Here is a 17,643-nt window from a genome sequence, read left to right as displayed (position 1 = left end):
GGCATAATGCCTAAGGTGTTTCGCTGCTACACCCGAGGGCGCGATATCAAATCCCGGCCGCAGACGCCGCATTTCGATGGAGGGTGAAATGCTAAAACGCCCATTGGGTGCACGTTAAAGAATCCCAGGTGGTCAAAATTATACCAGATTCCCTCACTACGGCGTGCCACATAATCAAATTGTGATTTAGTCACGTAACACCCAAGGCATTAACAGTTTATTAAACATCGTTTCGCTCGCTAAGGGTTCAAGTCACTGGAAGCCGAACTCAGACTCGGAAAAGACCCTCTTTTCTGTCTCCCTGTCCCGGAGCTGCAGTGCTTTATTCGTGTAGGGTGCGGTTCACTGTTAAACGGAACACTAGAATATGCCGCTCTCCCTCTGCTGGCGCCCTAGCGGCAAGTGGCTGCGGAAGCATGTCAGTGCAAAGCACACGGTGTGTCGAAAGGAGTCAGCGATACCAATGACAGGCTACCTGCTGTACATCTAGGCGACTGTGCTCTTGCGAGATAGGAGAATGCGGACAACTTCTGCACTCACGTGTACCCTTTAACAGCGGAATACTCTGTACATGAGCAAGCATTTCTCATCGTGTTTCTTTTTTTTTTCGTGCATGCCGTTTTCACCAGCTTCATAAACATCAGTCACAGTGGTGACTGATGGTGACATTTACTGGCGTCTCATCTAAAGATACGCCTTTCTAACTAATATTCCAACCTTATAACGTCCAAAATAGCGTAACCGCCACGTAGCAAGCGGGCAATTTTTTCACGGTTTTGTGGCATTGCCTGACGGAGAGGCGAAGTGGGCGCAGCCGAAACATTTTGTGCAATAGCGTATGGCTCATAGTGAAAAATGCGTAGACTCGTAAAGAATTTCGTTTCTGTTATTCGGTTGGATCTTGCATAATCGGTGTGTACGCGTCATACCTGACAAGTTGTTTCCTCGGTTTTCGTGATGCCACGTGACAGACAGACCAAGTGGGGGTGGCCTGAAACATTTTTCAGCAATCGTGAAGAGTTAATCGCCGAAATACGATAGATACAAATTGACAAATCCGAATAGATTTACGTTTTAGCGCCCCTATTTGTCCACATTCTCGGCCTCACTGAACGTGAACTTGTTGCGTTTGAACATGCGGATTCCACGTGCGACGACGACTGAATCATGACGACGGAATGACCGTCACATGACGACTAGGGTATGACGACCACGTGATGACGGCGCTGGAGTGACGGCCTAGGTATGACGACGGCGTGGCGGCGATGGCATGAATCATATGATGACGACACTAAAATAATGACAAAGTCATGACGACGACGGCTTGGCAATAGTGGTATGATGGTGATGGAATCACAACTATGGCGTGACGGCGAACGCATGACGATGGCTTAACGACCACGAGATGACAATTCTACAACGATGCCTGACTGTGTGACTACGAATGCATGACGACAGAGTGACAACGACGGAACTTGTCAATGACAACGACTGTATATTATGACGACGCAATAACTATCATGGCATGACAATAAAATGACGACACTAGAATAACTACGACAGAATGACGACAATAGGGCCATCACGATGGCATGAGGAAGACTGTTTGATACCAAGGCAATAATGACAACAGCATGACGACATCTTAATTAAGACGCTCAAATTATGACGACGACGTGACCCACAATGTAATGACGATGACGGTATGACGATGACAGCATGGCAGCGATGTGATGACGACGCTAAAGTCAAAGAAAGCTTCGCTAATCAGGGCATTTGTCCATAACAGGCAAGGATCAAGCCATTTGGAACAAACGAATTCCACAAATAAGCCAGAAAATTTCGATGGCCTGCGACCGAGGTTGGTATTTCCAAAAGATCGCGCCACTTTGTACAACCTCTGAAATAAGGCACCAGCTGCTTGGTGGTCGCGCGTTGTGCTAAAGTGGCAAATTTAACGTTAATTCTGCTTCCAAAACTTGTTCTCAATAGTTTGAAAGCTATATATTTCCCCGTGATATCACCTGCTTGTTACAATGCACGCGCCATGCAGTCATGCGACCGCTACAGATGAAACAGCCACGAAATTTCAAGATATCAAGTTCGTGCATCAGGGAATGTGCTATCCCCAATACACCAATCCATCGCATCGAAATTAGATGTATTCATGAGTGACAGAGACCCTGAAGGTATCGCTGCAAGCAAGCCATGCAGCAGGTCATTAGACATGTACAAACGAAGGAATTCAGCGACTGATTTCACATCGCGGATTCCAGTGCTTGATGTAAACGGTAAGAAACGAAAACACGTTATACGACTCGACTTGTAGCTGCCTATAGGTGGACATAACGCATGCCGCTAAAGTAATAAACGTAGGAGACAAGACGTAGACATTTTTTATTAACAATGTTAGCACAAGCTCAGTTTTACAAGCGGCGCCTGCGTTTTGTGAAGCTGGTTTTTCAAACTACGACAGTGGTAGTTCAAATCAGTTTTTGCCTATTGGTACTTCTAAATGCTCGCGGCAATTGTGCTCTAGTTCGCACATGCTTTACCTGTTTTGTTCTGCAATTACTTCTCGGTGTCTCATTCCTGACGACAAAGAAGAGGTGGTCACATTCATTAATAACGATGTCAGTTTTGGCCTTCAGGAATCAGCTTAAAGTCTGCGTGCACTACGTACTGCGCATTGGCATGCAATAATATATTAGCACTATTTCCGTGCTACTGCCTAACTTGAAGAGCTTTATAAAGATTAACAACTACACCATGAGCAAGACCAAACAGCAAAATACAAAGGAAATAACTGCGCAGATTTTGTATTTTTGTAGTATCGACGGCTGGGCGTCTATCGTTCGGGTCGTCCACCAGAAGTTCCTGTACACTTGCCGACCCCCCCCCTCCCTCCAGTTACGTGCTCATAAAAAAACACAGAGTATGAATGTTGTTTATATACTATTGTAGCAGGACAAATATTGCTTTCACTCTTACAGAAGTATCATTCGTTATAAAGAAGTTCCGTCGAGTTCATCGGCTCGACCAGAGCTCGGCGTACATGCGTTCGGGTGCCAGTCTCCACACTCGAGACGCTGTCATAGTCGTTGGACGGCGAGGCGGTAATCGAGGGATCGAAGAACCCGTATCTGTTTCTCAAGGTCTCGATTCGGAGCGTGGTGGTAGTGATCGCTTGCCGTGGAGGCCACACTCCCGTTGCCATAAGCAGGACGAGCACGACGAGGCCCACGAACATCAGCACCACGTAGGCAGCGCACACCTGGAGGCACGTCGCTCTTGTCGAGCCGCCAGGTCGCTTGGACGAGCGGTGAGACTCGTGCATCGCATTTGGAGCACTGGAGGTCAGAGATGCACTGTTCCCTTCCATCGTGCTATGTAGGCCACTGGAGAGCAGGCCTCCTTGCATACCTTCGATGATATCCGTCGATGTTACGAGAGAAGATCCGATTGGACATTCCTGGAGAAAACAGACGGAAACGTTTCTGCTGCAGCGGGCTGCTGCTAAGCACGGCGTAGAGGACGGTACCCGGAACATAGTAGGGCCCGAATGCGAAAACACTCACATACTCTGTAAAGAGCCTGATGCAAATGACAGCAATACTGATTTCCACAGAAAGCTGTCATTATCAGCCACTGTTTCCAGGCCCTGTTTGAACAATTGCTACAGCTGTTATTGCTCTCAACGTGAAATATATTTTAAAATCAGTCGGAGAGGTTCGCTTGCTAAACCAGCATATAACGAAAACATATCATACTATCATCGTTTATATGTTTGCAACCGTACAACCCATAGGGTTTCTCACTATATCACCTAGATGGCAATCTGGTGCTGTTGCGCAGTTGTATGCATGAGAATGCCAGGATATTGTGGCTTCCGATGGGCATCATTCTCGGAGAGCCAGGACGTAAGAAGGTAAGAAGTCTTGGCGGGTCGCTAAACTTGCAGGACAGACAACAAGGTTCGCGCTCGCTTCGCAACAGTCTGTCGTCTTTTCTTGCTTTTATTCGCTTGGGTATTTAATGTGGGTGAATGGAAACATCCTATATAGATTTTGTTTTAACAACGCATTATCTGTGCAGCCATATCCATGGTTTAGACGAAGCCTCGCACAACACCAGCCAACACAAGCCTCGCACACCCATATACCGTCATTGCCATGAAGGCACAGCTTCCGTTCGGAAACGCCTATAGATGGTGGCGCCGGATTTCCCTCTGGTAATATAGTGAGAAACTCTATGGTACTATCTTGGTTTATGCTTAGTTTCGTTGTGTATAGAAACGACACCATTGCTCGATCATGTGTGTGTCGCGTGCCCGGATGACACCGTTGTCGCGCCGCACAGGCCGTAATTGAAGATAAATTGAGCCTCGCCCGCGGCATCAAGAGAGGCGTAGCTCTGCAGTAGGTCAGTGTCTATCCAAGCAGGAATGGTCGCGTTTCAGCGTGCGGACTATGCCATGGTAGCTATGATTCATCAACTCAGATTGGTGCTCATGAGGAGTTATAAAGCCTACAAGCGCAGCAATTTGTCGCAAACATTCCAAGCTTCCTGTAGGCTATGGTGCTCCCGCGTTCCACATTCAGGGTCCAGAAATAGCGTGAAGAGACTTGCGCAGCAAGACAGAGGGATATCCAGCCACTCTGAGCACAGCGGAAGGTGCCCGCCTACACAGGCGGTGCAAGCGCAGGAGATCGGGGCAAGCGCAGGAGCCATCTAGGACGGCAGCGGGCTCGAGCGGCGCAAGGCAGGTTTGGGCGCCAGCTGTAGATGGATAATTTATTCGCACCTGTTGCCAAAACACCCTCTGCGATTCAAATCGGCCCACAGGTGAATACGGAGCGAGCACGACTGTGAAATTAGACCGTAAGGCGCCCGCTAGGTGTAGCGTAAGTTAGGCATATAAGTTTTCTAATGCGGGAATAAATCTAACGTTTGTGTTTGGTTACGTCATTTCTACCTTAGGGCCCATAAAGCCTTAGCAGCACGCACAGGACGCTTCACGTAGCCCCTGCGGCTTCATTCCTGATACACCTACCCCCTACCCGATTTTCTTTCTGCAAAAAAAATTTTAAAAAGGGGGGGGGGGGGGGATGTGAGCGCTCAGTAAAAAGCGCACTTGGTGCAAAAGTCGGCAGCAAGATTTTAGTCTTTTGAAGATGATACTTGCAACTGCTGTGCATCATTGGTCAATTTCTGTATTTATAAAAGCTATGGCAACTTCGGCGACATTTTGGCCCTGTAAAATACGTTACTGTTTATAAAGAACTTTGGCAATAATTGTTTTCTTCTATTCTGTGGCGTTATACACATCGACATGTCTCGCACTGCATAGCGTTAAGCATTTTCTTGCATCACGACATTTATTATCTACATATGGTGACCAGTATTGCCAGGAACGTGACCCGAAGACACTGGTGATATCAAATGTGTCGCATTCAGCCCTCGAGTACCCATTCCATCGTGATCACTCCAACGAAGGATCACGAAATAAAAGCGGTCATTGGATCAATGCGCGCGGTGTCCACGAACGTCAACCATCTTTCTACTGGTTTATACTCATGCTCGCGCTTCAGTGAAAAGTGTAAGCGCCAAAAAGTAGCGCAGCGAAAAATTACCTGGCCTGAAAAATCGCTGAAGGGACCCTGCCAAGATGCCTGCGGGAACGCCGGCTCCACGACGTATCCGAGCGCTTCTCCGGGAGGATAGTTTACCAAAACTGATGCGCCATATGCATTGGCCGCTGGCAGCTGATTCAATGGAAGCAGCGTCCCCGTCGTGGACGTCGCAGGTTGGTGCTCAAGTGCAGTCAGGTAAGCGATGGCCGGTGATTTCTCGGTGGAGGCATCGTTACTTGTGCTTGGGTTTGTGTCCAAGTACTGGCCCTTATCCAAACTCTGCGCTTGCCTGGCCGCCATTCCACTTCTTCTGCTTAACCAATGGCGCTTACCCACTACTTGTGATTGCTCCAGGAAAAGTCTTAAATTGATATTTGTGTTTCAGTCTCTTTTATAAAACCATAAGAGGATAAAAAGGTATCGGTGTGCATATAGCTGCTAGCGATAGACAAAAATTGTAGAAATCACAAGAACCTTAATATAGTTATATAATTTTTGGTATTCTAAAACGAAGAGACTGTCGTTTTGGGGAATTTCATATGATACTGGTATAGTTTCACGGATACAAGCGCTCCCATGGCCGAAGCTCAGCGAAGACACCCCGAGAGAGAATGAGCGGCAATACATCATGTCCCGAAGTGCTTAGTCTCCATAGTTCTAGGATAACACAACTGAACCAGCCACCCAAGGCTTCCATCGACCCAGATGCATCTGCATGCGTACAGTTTATTAAGCCGAGGCCGTTGAGCGAAAGCGAATCGCAAAAAAAAAAAAACGATGTCATGACTTCAGCCCGAGATCCACGATATGTAATTTCATAACCATTTGGTCAATCACGCATATTTTCATAAAGATAGCCCGACACGGACATGCCGCATTGAAAAAAAACTGCACCCAACGAAAACAAAGCCCATTTGACAGGGAATAAGCACACCACTTACGACTGAACCTCGCGTCAAGATGTCACCGATAAAGTAAGTTGACAATTCTCTCTAAACGCTTTTAATAATAAGAAAGGAGGCCATAATAATCATCTGCCTAAATAATATATCACTCTGAGGCAGTTACAACGACAGTGTAACAATGACACGGCATTAATTTTTCAATACAAAAACTACACCAACTCAAAATTAGAAGGCGCTAAACTTATTGACGATGATCAAGATAACTCACGAGTGCTTATTAAGAAGCGGCGACTATATAAACTTGTGATAGCTCTGGTGCCTGTTTAACTGTTGATGTCTCACGGGAGGTCGGCAATGCGAAGGCACGGAATTAGACTTTAAAAATGACCGAACCGTGGGTTGATGTCTGTTCAGTAGCAGCAGAAGAAAATATGAAGCCGTGCGTAGCGTATCTGCCGAAACGAAGTAAGGAATATTTGCTTACGCAAAAATTAGCGACGCCACAAAACTCAGAGCTTTGCAGTTGCAAATAAATGAACGCGTCGATCTTCCAAGGTCTTTAAGCAATTGATTAGACTATTCGATGGAGTTTCACGTTGTAAAGCAGCGCAAAAGACATCCCTTCGCACTAATTGATGTTTTTGTGCTGTTGTTCAGTATCAAAATTTGGATATGAGCCACAGTGTCTAACACAAATAACGAGAAGAGAAAGACTAAGCAGAACGCTCCGCTTCTTTTTGTCTTGCGCGCCTAGTGTCTGCAACTCGATGTCTCTCCCTAGCAGAGATCGATGCGAGTCCTTCGGGATCCCGGCCGACGGATAGAGGCGCTGCGTAGGAAGACCATCTTCTGCGGCGTTAATTTACTGGCGGAAATAAATGTTATTTCTCTCTCTCTTCCGACCTGATATTCACCACGCAGCCACGCGACTAGGCTGTGTCCGCACTGGTCCGGAAATGTTTTAAAAGCGCTAGCCGGGGCCGGGTCTCAAGCAATACCAGAGTACTGACAGTACCTACGAGATGCCTCAACTACACAAATACTAGGAAAAAACTTGAGCGGTCTCAAAGTTGCTATTATGTGGCTTCAATTATGTAAGTCTTCTCATAGCCTGGTTAGTATTATGCTCACGCAGCCTGTCACTCGTATTGTTAGAAATAGTGTATTTATTGTTCTAGACGTCCAATGCAGAAAGTGCGGCTGCCAACCGTATATATGGCTCAAACAACACCGTATAGTCTGCAGGAGCAACGAGCAAACGACTAGAGAAGTCATACCGAAAGCAAACATCCCATGTTTGCGTCATCACTCTCTTCTTTCAGGTAAGAGCAGTTAAAGGCCATACTGTCGCATTTCAATTATGTTTAGTTAAGAAACTTATCTTCCGCTGTGTTTTCCGCATAACAGGCCGTTATGTGCCTATTACTAATGAAAAATCAAGCCCCTCGATTCCCCCCGATTCTTCCCACTCAAAGAATTACCTTACCGTTCTCGTATAGGTTGATAGCGATGTGATCTCTATCAACCTACACTGTCGTTGTTGTTGTTGTTGTTGTTGTAGCCTATCACGCCTGTGGCTCCTACCCACGGAGGGGGATTGGCCAAGACTGTCGCTTGATTTGAATAGCAGTTGTCTCTTCTTTTTCTCCCATTCGGCTTGATTATCACCATAGCGCCAGGTGAAGACACATTACTTGCGAGTGAGTGAGTGAGTGAGTGAGTGAAATAACTTTTATAACAGGTCCGGCGAGGACGCGAACTCGTCGCGCACCCGGCTAGTCCCACGTCGGGACCGGCAGGTCTAGCCCACCAGCCCGGTCGCGGGCACACCGGACAGCCAGGATTTGCTTGTCTAGAGCGGGGCTACGCAGAAGCTTGCGTGGGTAGTATTTTTTGTTGAACGCGATGTAATAATTCTCGGTGGGGCAAGTTCGAGTGATACATGTCGCTAATTTGAGAATAAATTGAATACATACGAGGAATGACCATCTTTTGGATCAGCGCCGGTGCTTACCCATACAAAAATGCTTCCTTACTTTCTTTAGAACTCTTACCAACTTTCTATCAACTTTAGTAACACTCTATGTACTTTTAATTTCTATTAACACATGTTACAAGAAAGTTGGTAGGATCTGTCTTTACTTCGGTTTGAAGAAAGTTTGTTTAAAGAATGTTTAAAGAAAATTGTTAGGCTCTGTTCTAACTTTCGTTTGTAGGAAGTTTGTTCAAAGAAAGTTTACAACAAGTTGGTAGGCTCTGTTTTTACTTCGGTTGAAAGAAAGTTTCTTTAAAGAAAGTTTTAAAAAGGTTGGTAGGCTGTGTTTTAACTTTTGTTTGTACGAAGTTTGTTCAAAGAAAGTTTAAAAAAAGTTAGTAGGCTCTATTTTTATTTTCGTTTGAAGAAAGCTTGTTTAAAGCAACATTAAAGAAAGTTGATAGGCTCCGTTCTTGTTTTCACTTGAAGCAAGTTCATTTGAAGAAAGTTTAAAGGAAGTTTAAGGAAAGTTGGTAGGCTCTGTCTTTACTTTTGTGTAAAGAAAATTATAACAACTGTATTTGTTTCATTCATTTGCTCATTTAACACCGCAATAAAGAAGCATAACATGCAATATCGGTAATACAATAATTAGTACGAATAAACTAAGTGTCATACTGACAATTGCTTCCTGCAGTTTAAGAGAAAGCGAGGAGACAGAATAATTTTTGTTATTATGTGTGCATATATAATTAGTAGAAGCTAAGGTAAAATATCTTAGCCTGTCCCAGTGAAATTGTATATAACGCTTTCCTACTTCAAAAAAAAAAAAAGGTTGTTCTACACTGACTGGTACTCGAACCCGGGACTTCTGCGTGTGAGGCAGAGACGGTACCACTACTCCCATATTACAGTAGCACTAGCAGGAACTATACAATGCCTAGACTTTCTGACATGTCGTAAGGCCATTTATTTGTTTTCACGACGCTTACCTTTTTTCGGAATTCGGCTTCTTAAGAAACCTTTCCTTTACGATTTTATGCAGACTATACACAAAACTCTCGCAAATGCAGTACCTGCGGTCACTGTTAAAAGAGCCTTTCTTTTCAAAACTGCGGGTGATTGTTGTGTTGATATTGTCACGTAGTAGTGACGCTGAAGTCAACAGTCGTAAAACTGTGTATGACGAAACTAATTCTTTATTGGGCGAACCTGTGCCCACAAAAGCAAGCTATACACTCGAAGCACAACGAAAGCGGCGAACACAGTCGGCGGTCGTCGAAATGTCAGCGGCGAAACGCGTCGGCTTTTATACCTGAGTCATCGAAGGTTCCAGATTAATATCCCTGATGCCCGCGGGTCTTCCAGAAAGTTCTAGACAATTCGCGTCGGTTATACAATCAGATAACATAAGCGTCGGTGAAAACAGGCAACGGAAAGAAGCATCGATAACGTTCTAGAAGCTTCCGATGCAGGCGCGTCCTGCGCCGAGCGATAACGTTTAACACTTGTTAGCCGGTGGAAAGCGGCCACCGGTGAAAGATAACATGTATACGTGTCAATATATTGGCGGGATTCCGTAAATGCTTGCTAAGGCACACAAGTGAATAATTTACGATTGTCAGTTTACTGAGTAGTCAGTTGTGTACCTGGCATGGCCGTATCTGTTTGTTTACACGTGCGTGCAAGCACTACGCCTGTTGCACTTCAGCCGAAGCTTCAGCTGCTGTAGCACGCCAGCCATCGCCACGTTTTGTTACCTTTATTCCTGACGCTAAGAGGAAATATGGTCTCACCAATTCAAGATGAGGGCACATATTCTCGAAAACATTACACTTGGCGCCATAATTAACGTGAATGTGGGCGGTGATCACGTATATGTGCTCGGTAAGTGTCACATTAGCCCGTAGACCGTCCGTCATTTCAAGCAGACGGAGCCGCACGGGCGGCGCGTGGATTGGCTCATGCTTCAGCTACGACTTCCCTTGAGTGACAATTGCGAATCTCGAAGGCTATGCTCCTGAAGCGATGCGAATCAAGGAGGCAGGTTCCTTTTCGTTAACCGCAGTGTGGCGCTGCTGCAGTGTTTTGTTCAGTAAATCCAATCCAATCCAAGTTGCTGTAGTTTATTACAGCTATTCTAGTACACTGTAAGTTACAGTGTACTAGAAGAGTCCCCTATTCTAGTACACTGTACTGTAAGTTTATGGACCACGTTGGCTGTGCGCGAGTGCTTGTTGCAGTGAGGCGGTAGTTGAATTTTATATTAGAAGTGCCTAGGCAAAATGTGCTTATTATCGTGTGCATTAACCATCGCACAACCTCTGGACTCGTGAAAGACCGTGTGTTCGCCGTGTGTTTCGAGCGATACGCCAGTGTCAACAGTGTCTTACAGCGCCCGTCCGAGCTGCTTTTGTTCCCGCCTGCCTGCGCTCTCTCGTGAAAAGCCTGGTACTGGGGCTTCATCACAGTGTATGGAAGAACTTGTTGTAGGTTGTGCGTTCGTGGTGCTGTAGTTCATCGGCAGCTCTACAGTGTTTGCGCCCGAAAGAGAGTTGGAGCCACGGTACCTGTGGGACGAAGGAGTGTTTGCTGACTACGTCTTGAAAGGTAAGCAAGTTTGGCGCTTGTGCGCGTTGTTGTAGCTTATGGTTCATGTAATGAGCTTTGTGTAACTAGAGCAGAGCGCATTCTGAGCGTAAGTTGTCCATGTTTCTATGCACATTTAGTAAGCAATTTTACGAAAGCTTCTGTTGATGTTATCGCGTACTTGCATTTTCCTGTGAAGTATGCTACCCCGGGGGTCTGATTGCTCTGACTGAATGGGAACACAATTATGGAAACACTGAAAGGTACTGTTTGTTGGGTAGTTTCCCGGCAGAAAATTATTCCTTATATAAGCATTTCCGCGAGTACACTGCAGGTGTGTACACGTCGATGTGTCATGGGCTTCACGCGTTGGCACAGTATAGCTATGTTTGACGCTTGCGTAATATTAGCTTGTATGAAGACTTTTTTTGTATACAGTTCACTCTGAAGGCCCGCGTCGCCAGAACCTGCCTGTATTCTATATTGAACTATAGAACCTGTCGTGTTCTATATTGCGAGGCAGATATACGCCGATATTGCAATGACGAGGTTTCTTTTTAATCGAGCCCTCTCAATCAGACGCTGGATTTTACTATACATATTCATCTAAAGAACAGTATGCCAGCTCTTCCAGTCATGGGTAATGACTGTGCCTTGCAGTAATAAAGTAAGGGCTGCGATTTCGTGGCGATACTTTGCGCTGTATCCTACGTCATTCTTACCACCCACTGTGAACGGCAGGCTATTCCAGTTCATAACACGGGCGGCGCGTCGGTCAAACCTCTGACGAAAAGCGAGAAGGAATACCATCGCTATACAAACACGGCCTAGGGTTCAAAAGACTTTTCATGTGCCCAATATTTTTTTTTCATATCCAATGCTCTTTTTGCTTTATTAAATATTTGAGTTTCGGTGATTTTCCTGGTAGTCTTATGTTTGCTGCATTCCAACATTGAATCGCACTTGTTACAACATAACCGCGTAACCTCCTGAGATATAATGGAGAGATTCGTACGAGAGGCACATTAATGTAGCTGCTAGTATGAGGCTCCTTGCAATTCAGTATTAGACTGATATGATGGGTTTCCAGATTCACATTGCAATAAATTATTCATTGCAGTTGAAGGCTATGCGGATTCTGGAGGCATCCCACAGGAACCTGCAGCACTGCTGCAAGCTGGAGAGCACCACTATAAAGCACCTGATCTGCGTGCTTTTACATAGGTGCGTACAAAATGGTCATTGCCTTGTGTGTTGTAGGATATGTTTCTGTAATATGCAATCATTTTACTGTGTGTGCCATTTTCATGATTTCTAGTGGCAAATCACTTGCATTTCACTTTTGGTCATCTGGAGGGCCCTCAGTTTAATGAACTTACCTTTAACTAGCCTCCTCTGAGCTAAATATAACTCTGACTTGAGTAACTGCATGATATACTCTGTACAGACTGTATATTAATCTAGTCAGATTGCCTTTTTAAGATAATCATTGAGAAGCATGAGGTCTCGAGATGTTTATCTTTTTGTCAATTTTATTATGCAGTATTGTGAAGCTCACTTCTCACACTATTGCCTGTGCGCCTATATTGTTCCCTCTAATCGGTCACACTTATGTATTGTGTACCGTACTTCATCTCTTAAAATTATTGCATACAAAAAGCAAGATTTTCTTTATTAGGTAGCTGCTGAATCCCTAGCCACTGTATGATCAGGTAATTCCTCAAGCATATAACAAACCAATAACCTTTTCATGTGACAAGTTCAATATGCACCCAAAGTGCAGGTTGGCTTCAAGCAGGAAGCTGGTCTCCTTTGTATTTTACAGAAATTTGAGGTGGTAACGCAAACTGCTAAATCACAACAATCCGCACAGTGCAGTATAGTTGCAAGCTACCACGACAGTGCAGCTGAACGCTGAGTGTTCATCGTTACATTGGCACTTTTTTTTCTGTGGGCAGTAGTTGCAAGCCACGACAGTGCAGCTGAACGCTGAGCGTTCGCCTTTACATTGGCTTTTTTTCAGCGTGTCTCTGCCCTTCTACAGTTGACATTGGATAAAGCTTGTTCTTTGCTGTCACTTATCTGAAATGCAAACAATCCTTTTTACTTTTTCTTTCATATTACTTGTCAGCTGCCTAATACACAAGCTTCCGGTGACATGGTAACAGTGCTGACTACTGCCCAGAACATGTGTGCATCTGTGGTTTGTGGTACCACATGCTCACTACCTCGGATTTACTGAGATGTCACAAGAAAGATTGCTTCATGCTCAAGCTCCCCTGCACTTGGTGGAAATATTGAAATAGTCACTTTTTAATATAATAATATACCAAATTGAGTTTTCGAACTGTGAATAATGCACACTAGAGGGTCTATAAAAATGTTTTCTACCTCCTAAAGACATGGCATATCTCGCGGAAGCCGTTCTAAACACTTCGAGTATCTTTACTGCAACTGATTTACAGCTACTTTACACAAGTGTATGATTCCTACATGTAACACATGCATATTATGTGCAGCAGTTCTGCTTCAGCAATGCTTCAGTCAATTTTTGGGTGGCGTTCCAATACCTACCAGGACGTCGTCCAAAAAGAAGCTTTGCACCCCAGAGGTGTGAATGCCATTCTAAGTATGTTTGGCAAGGCAGTCAGTTGAAATCTTCGTTTTGATTGTGGGTCATTTGAAGTCAAATTCTTGTGGATGACTGCATCATGCTATCTCGTCCAGATACAATTCATAAGGCTAACTATTATTGCATTTTTCCTCCTTTAGGCTTGCAGCAAGAGGGATATCAAGAACACGGGAGATGTCAAGACCACATTATAGTCACTGCTTGCTTGTGGTTTCTGAGGGCATGTATGAAAGGGTTGGAAAATAAACATCAGTGTTTGAAAAGATTGGTGTGTTTCGCTAACAGGTACATACTTTTATATGTACAAGGTTGCATCAGAACAGTACCAGACAATTTCTAAAAATGCTGGAAAAAGTGGATAAATGTCACCAGGATGTTTCTAGGGCGAGCAACAGAAAGTTGGAAACAAGTTACAAGAATGTTTCTAGAGCAAGCAACAGAAAGTTAGAAAAATGTTGCAAGGATGTTTCTAGGGCGAACAGCAAAAAGTAGCAAAAATGTTACTAGGATGTTTCTAGGTCAAGCAACAGAAAGTTGGAAAAAAGTTACAAGGATGTTTCTAAGGCGAGCAAAAGAAAGTTGGAAAAAAGTTACAAGAATGTTTCTAGAGCAAGCAACGGAAAGCTAGAAAACAGTTACAAGGACGTTTCTAGGGCGAACAGCAAAAAGTAGGAAAAAAGTTACTAGGATGTTTCTATGAAGTAAAAAGATACCCTGCTTTTAATGTTTGAAGGATGTTCATTCATCGTTTAAGGAAAGTTTGTACATAAAATTTTAATTGAATGTCGGTGGCCAATAGTCGACAGGATGTTGGTATGAAGTATTGAGGAAGTTTGTAAACGGTTTGAGAACTTTCAATAGACCGTTGGTAGGTTTTAGTAACGTTTGTCTAAAAAAATTTAATTGAAAGTTGCTAGAATTTTTTGTAAGGGTATCCTACCGTGTTTGCGGGGTTGGCACACCTTTATATCACATCGCCAAAACCACCAGATTGTCGCAATAGAGAGTGACGATGACGACTTATCCCGCCATCACTACGGCGTTTATGAGTGCCTCTGATAACGTCGCCAGTTTATAACCGTTTACTGTGCGGGGACTACAGGGAGGTTAGCGGTAATTATTTAATGATTACCCGCAGTTGCAGGTACCGCCGATACAATACGCAGAAACATGCGAGACAGTATGGACCAGATAACCGGGCACTGCAGGTCCAGCTTATGACAACCTTGAGCACGAAATATCGTTAGAAAACAATGGAAGCAGCCACACAGATTTCCCAGGAAGGAATTGAACATGGGCCTACACGAAACACAAAACGACGTTCTCAATGAAACACCTTGTGAAGATAGATAGATAGATAGATCGATAGAGATAGATAGATAGATAGATAGATAGATAGATAGATAGATAGATAGATAGATAGATAGATAGATATAGATAGATAGATAGATAGATAGATAGATAGATAGATAATTGGTTTCCTTTGCATCTGTAAAGCAAGCCTCTTTGTGCCGTAAATGTAACATAAAAAGAATTGCGCGACAATTTTCACCAGTTTTACATTGTTCTCCTAATGCTGTCTTCATTTCTTTAAATCTTTTATAACTCTGCAGAATATATGTACTGCCAGAATGGAAGTACTGCAGGGTAGGGGGCATACATACCAAATCGACATTAACTAATTGCATAATTAGTCAAATCCAATGCGTTAAAATCACCATTAACTGGGAAATGCAGCACCAAATTTCAAAATCAATGAAACAGAACGTGGTGCGTCATATGCTAGGAAAATCAGAACATTGTCTAATATTTTCCCGAATTCTGCTGCCAACATATTGTAGTACATACCAAAATCTTGCGGTACTCATCACCGTTCGGCATAATGCAGATGAACTGGAGATAGACAAAGATGATGTCGCGAGTCCTTATGGTATGTTGAGAAGTCCTCGTCAGGTTTTAAACTTTTTTATACCACCTGAAAGCTTCGTTGAGTGACGAGTGGCCAACCGACAAGATGAAACCAGTTTTCTTTATAACGGGGTTCATCTTATCGGTTGGCTACTCGTAAGGCTGCACATTAGCAACAGCCACCGGTAGCTTGATTTCATTGTGACATACACGCGGTGCCGGAACGCCGCAGACGTCTATGTTCGTCCGCGGAGTCACTGGCTCCATCGGTCAATATTGTCAGTAGTCCTTCTCGCCGGTTGTGTAGCCGTATCGAAATTCGTAGGAACAAAAGTCAAATTAGCACGTATCCTCTGCTTGGCTGCTTTTAAATTCAAGTGTTTCTTAGATATCTGCGATTATGTTGTTCTAAATCTGCACGGCATGCAGCAACGACATAAATGTGTGGTGTCATAAATACCCCTGCAGCATTTCTTCCTCAAACACCCAGCCCTCACCAGGAAACATAAAACACTCCATTAGGGGTCGTCGAAAACATTGCTAATGAGACATGTGTATGCTGCAGTAAAGATCCAGAGACCACTCAGCACATCCTAATGGAATGTGACGGGATCCACCCTGCGAGAACCGTAGGTAACGTGCAACTGCCAGATGGCTTGGGTTTAAAGTGGAAGGAAAAATCAACAGATCAGCCGTAGAGATAAGCAAGAGACGATTAGAATACTGGTGGAAAAAAAGCAGGGAAAAGATGGATACGACCTGATCTTTTAAAATCATAGGTAGCGGTAGAAGCTAAATTATGAAATGAAAAGAATAATGAAAGGTATACAAAATGCTAGATAAAGAACATGTATAGTATACCTGATTAAACCAAGCAGGCTATAGGTGACTATTTGTCGCCGCCCCTTTCAAAGGGGTTGCCAATAAATCATCATCATCATCATCAGTTCAAGGTATTCTCATACGTCGAAGTCGGTTTATCCGGCGTTTTAGCACTCTAGTGAGACTTCTCAAATTACTTTCCTTCTATACTCACGGACAACATTCTGTGGCAATGAAGGGACAGCTACGGGGGCTAAGCGCGCACAAGTGAGAGCGCTTCCGAAAACAGTCCCGCGTTTTAAACCGCGTTGATTTAGGCTGGGGAAGAGAAAACAAACAACTTATTAGCAACAGTTAAATAAGACAGAACACACGACTCGGTGTAAAAGTTTACTTTTGCTGCTTTTCCCTTCCGCGTCTGGGCAAACGCGAAACCGTCGCACGTGGAAGCTGTGCCTATTCAGCGTCTGTTCCGAGCAACCACAAGCACTGCGAAACGCTGCCGGACTACTTGGCTTGGCAACACATGTGAAGCATCCACGCGCCCGTAGCTTTCCCTTCATTGCCGCTGGAAGTTGTCCGCGATTATAGATCTGCCATGTTTCGTTCTGCGCGTTCGCTTGCAAACCAGCCACGTTGTTTTGCTGCACCCACAGTTCACACGGCCGCAATACAGATGCCTGAAATCTTTCGCCTTGCATTGTCCTTTTCCATTTTACTGCGGCATTCTACTGAAATCGCATTTTACCTAACGTGATTCACATAATTTCCTTCATTTTTCACACTCTTATGCTTGGTTAAAGCTAGCGTTCATACCCCTGCCTCAATTCAGGCTGTCTGACGCCTGGAATTACTTTGCAAAAGACACATCCTGTACCTGTGCAGAAATGAAGCAGACAGTCGAACAACTGTACTGGAACAACACAACCCGGGCAGTTATTCGATCCACGTTAAGTGGTACTCGAGCTTTTCTTCTAGAGTTTCATTAGTACAAAGATCAAAGATGGGTTTACGCATGCGAGCCACACCTGTTTTTCGTTCATTTCTCTGTCTTAGTCTTCACTTCTCTCGATTCCACTCAAACCCCCAATAACTTTACCCTTCAATCTTTTTTTTTTTCATGCACTCTTATTTCTTGAAGTAGATTGAAGGACGTACACCAAAGAGAACGCCAGCATG

General features: G+C 44.3%; 1 protein-coding gene and 1 long non-coding RNA gene across 3 annotated transcripts in view; one reads left to right on the top strand and one right to left on the bottom strand.

Annotated features, from left to right (window-relative positions):
* The window catches only part of LOC119445548 (uncharacterized), a 381,600-nt gene that overhangs the window by 250,514 nt on the left and 113,443 nt on the right, over positions 1 to 17,643 (bottom strand). The window lies entirely within an intron of this gene.
* LOC125943864 (uncharacterized) lies at positions 11,050 to 14,204 on the top strand. The gene is made up of 3 exons (XR_007465950.1): positions 11,050 to 11,123; positions 12,223 to 12,326; positions 13,875 to 14,204. It is a non-coding gene; the product is annotated as an uncharacterized LOC125943864 (long non-coding RNA).

The sequence above is a fragment of the Dermacentor silvarum genome, chromosome 3 (genome assembly GCF_013339745.2).
Source record: "Dermacentor silvarum isolate Dsil-2018 chromosome 3, BIME_Dsil_1.4, whole genome shotgun sequence".
Taxonomy (NCBI): domain Eukaryota; kingdom Metazoa; phylum Arthropoda; class Arachnida; order Ixodida; family Ixodidae; genus Dermacentor; species Dermacentor silvarum.
The sequence above is the reverse complement of the archived record's forward strand: the minus strand, read 5'-3'. Positions and strand labels throughout refer to the sequence as shown.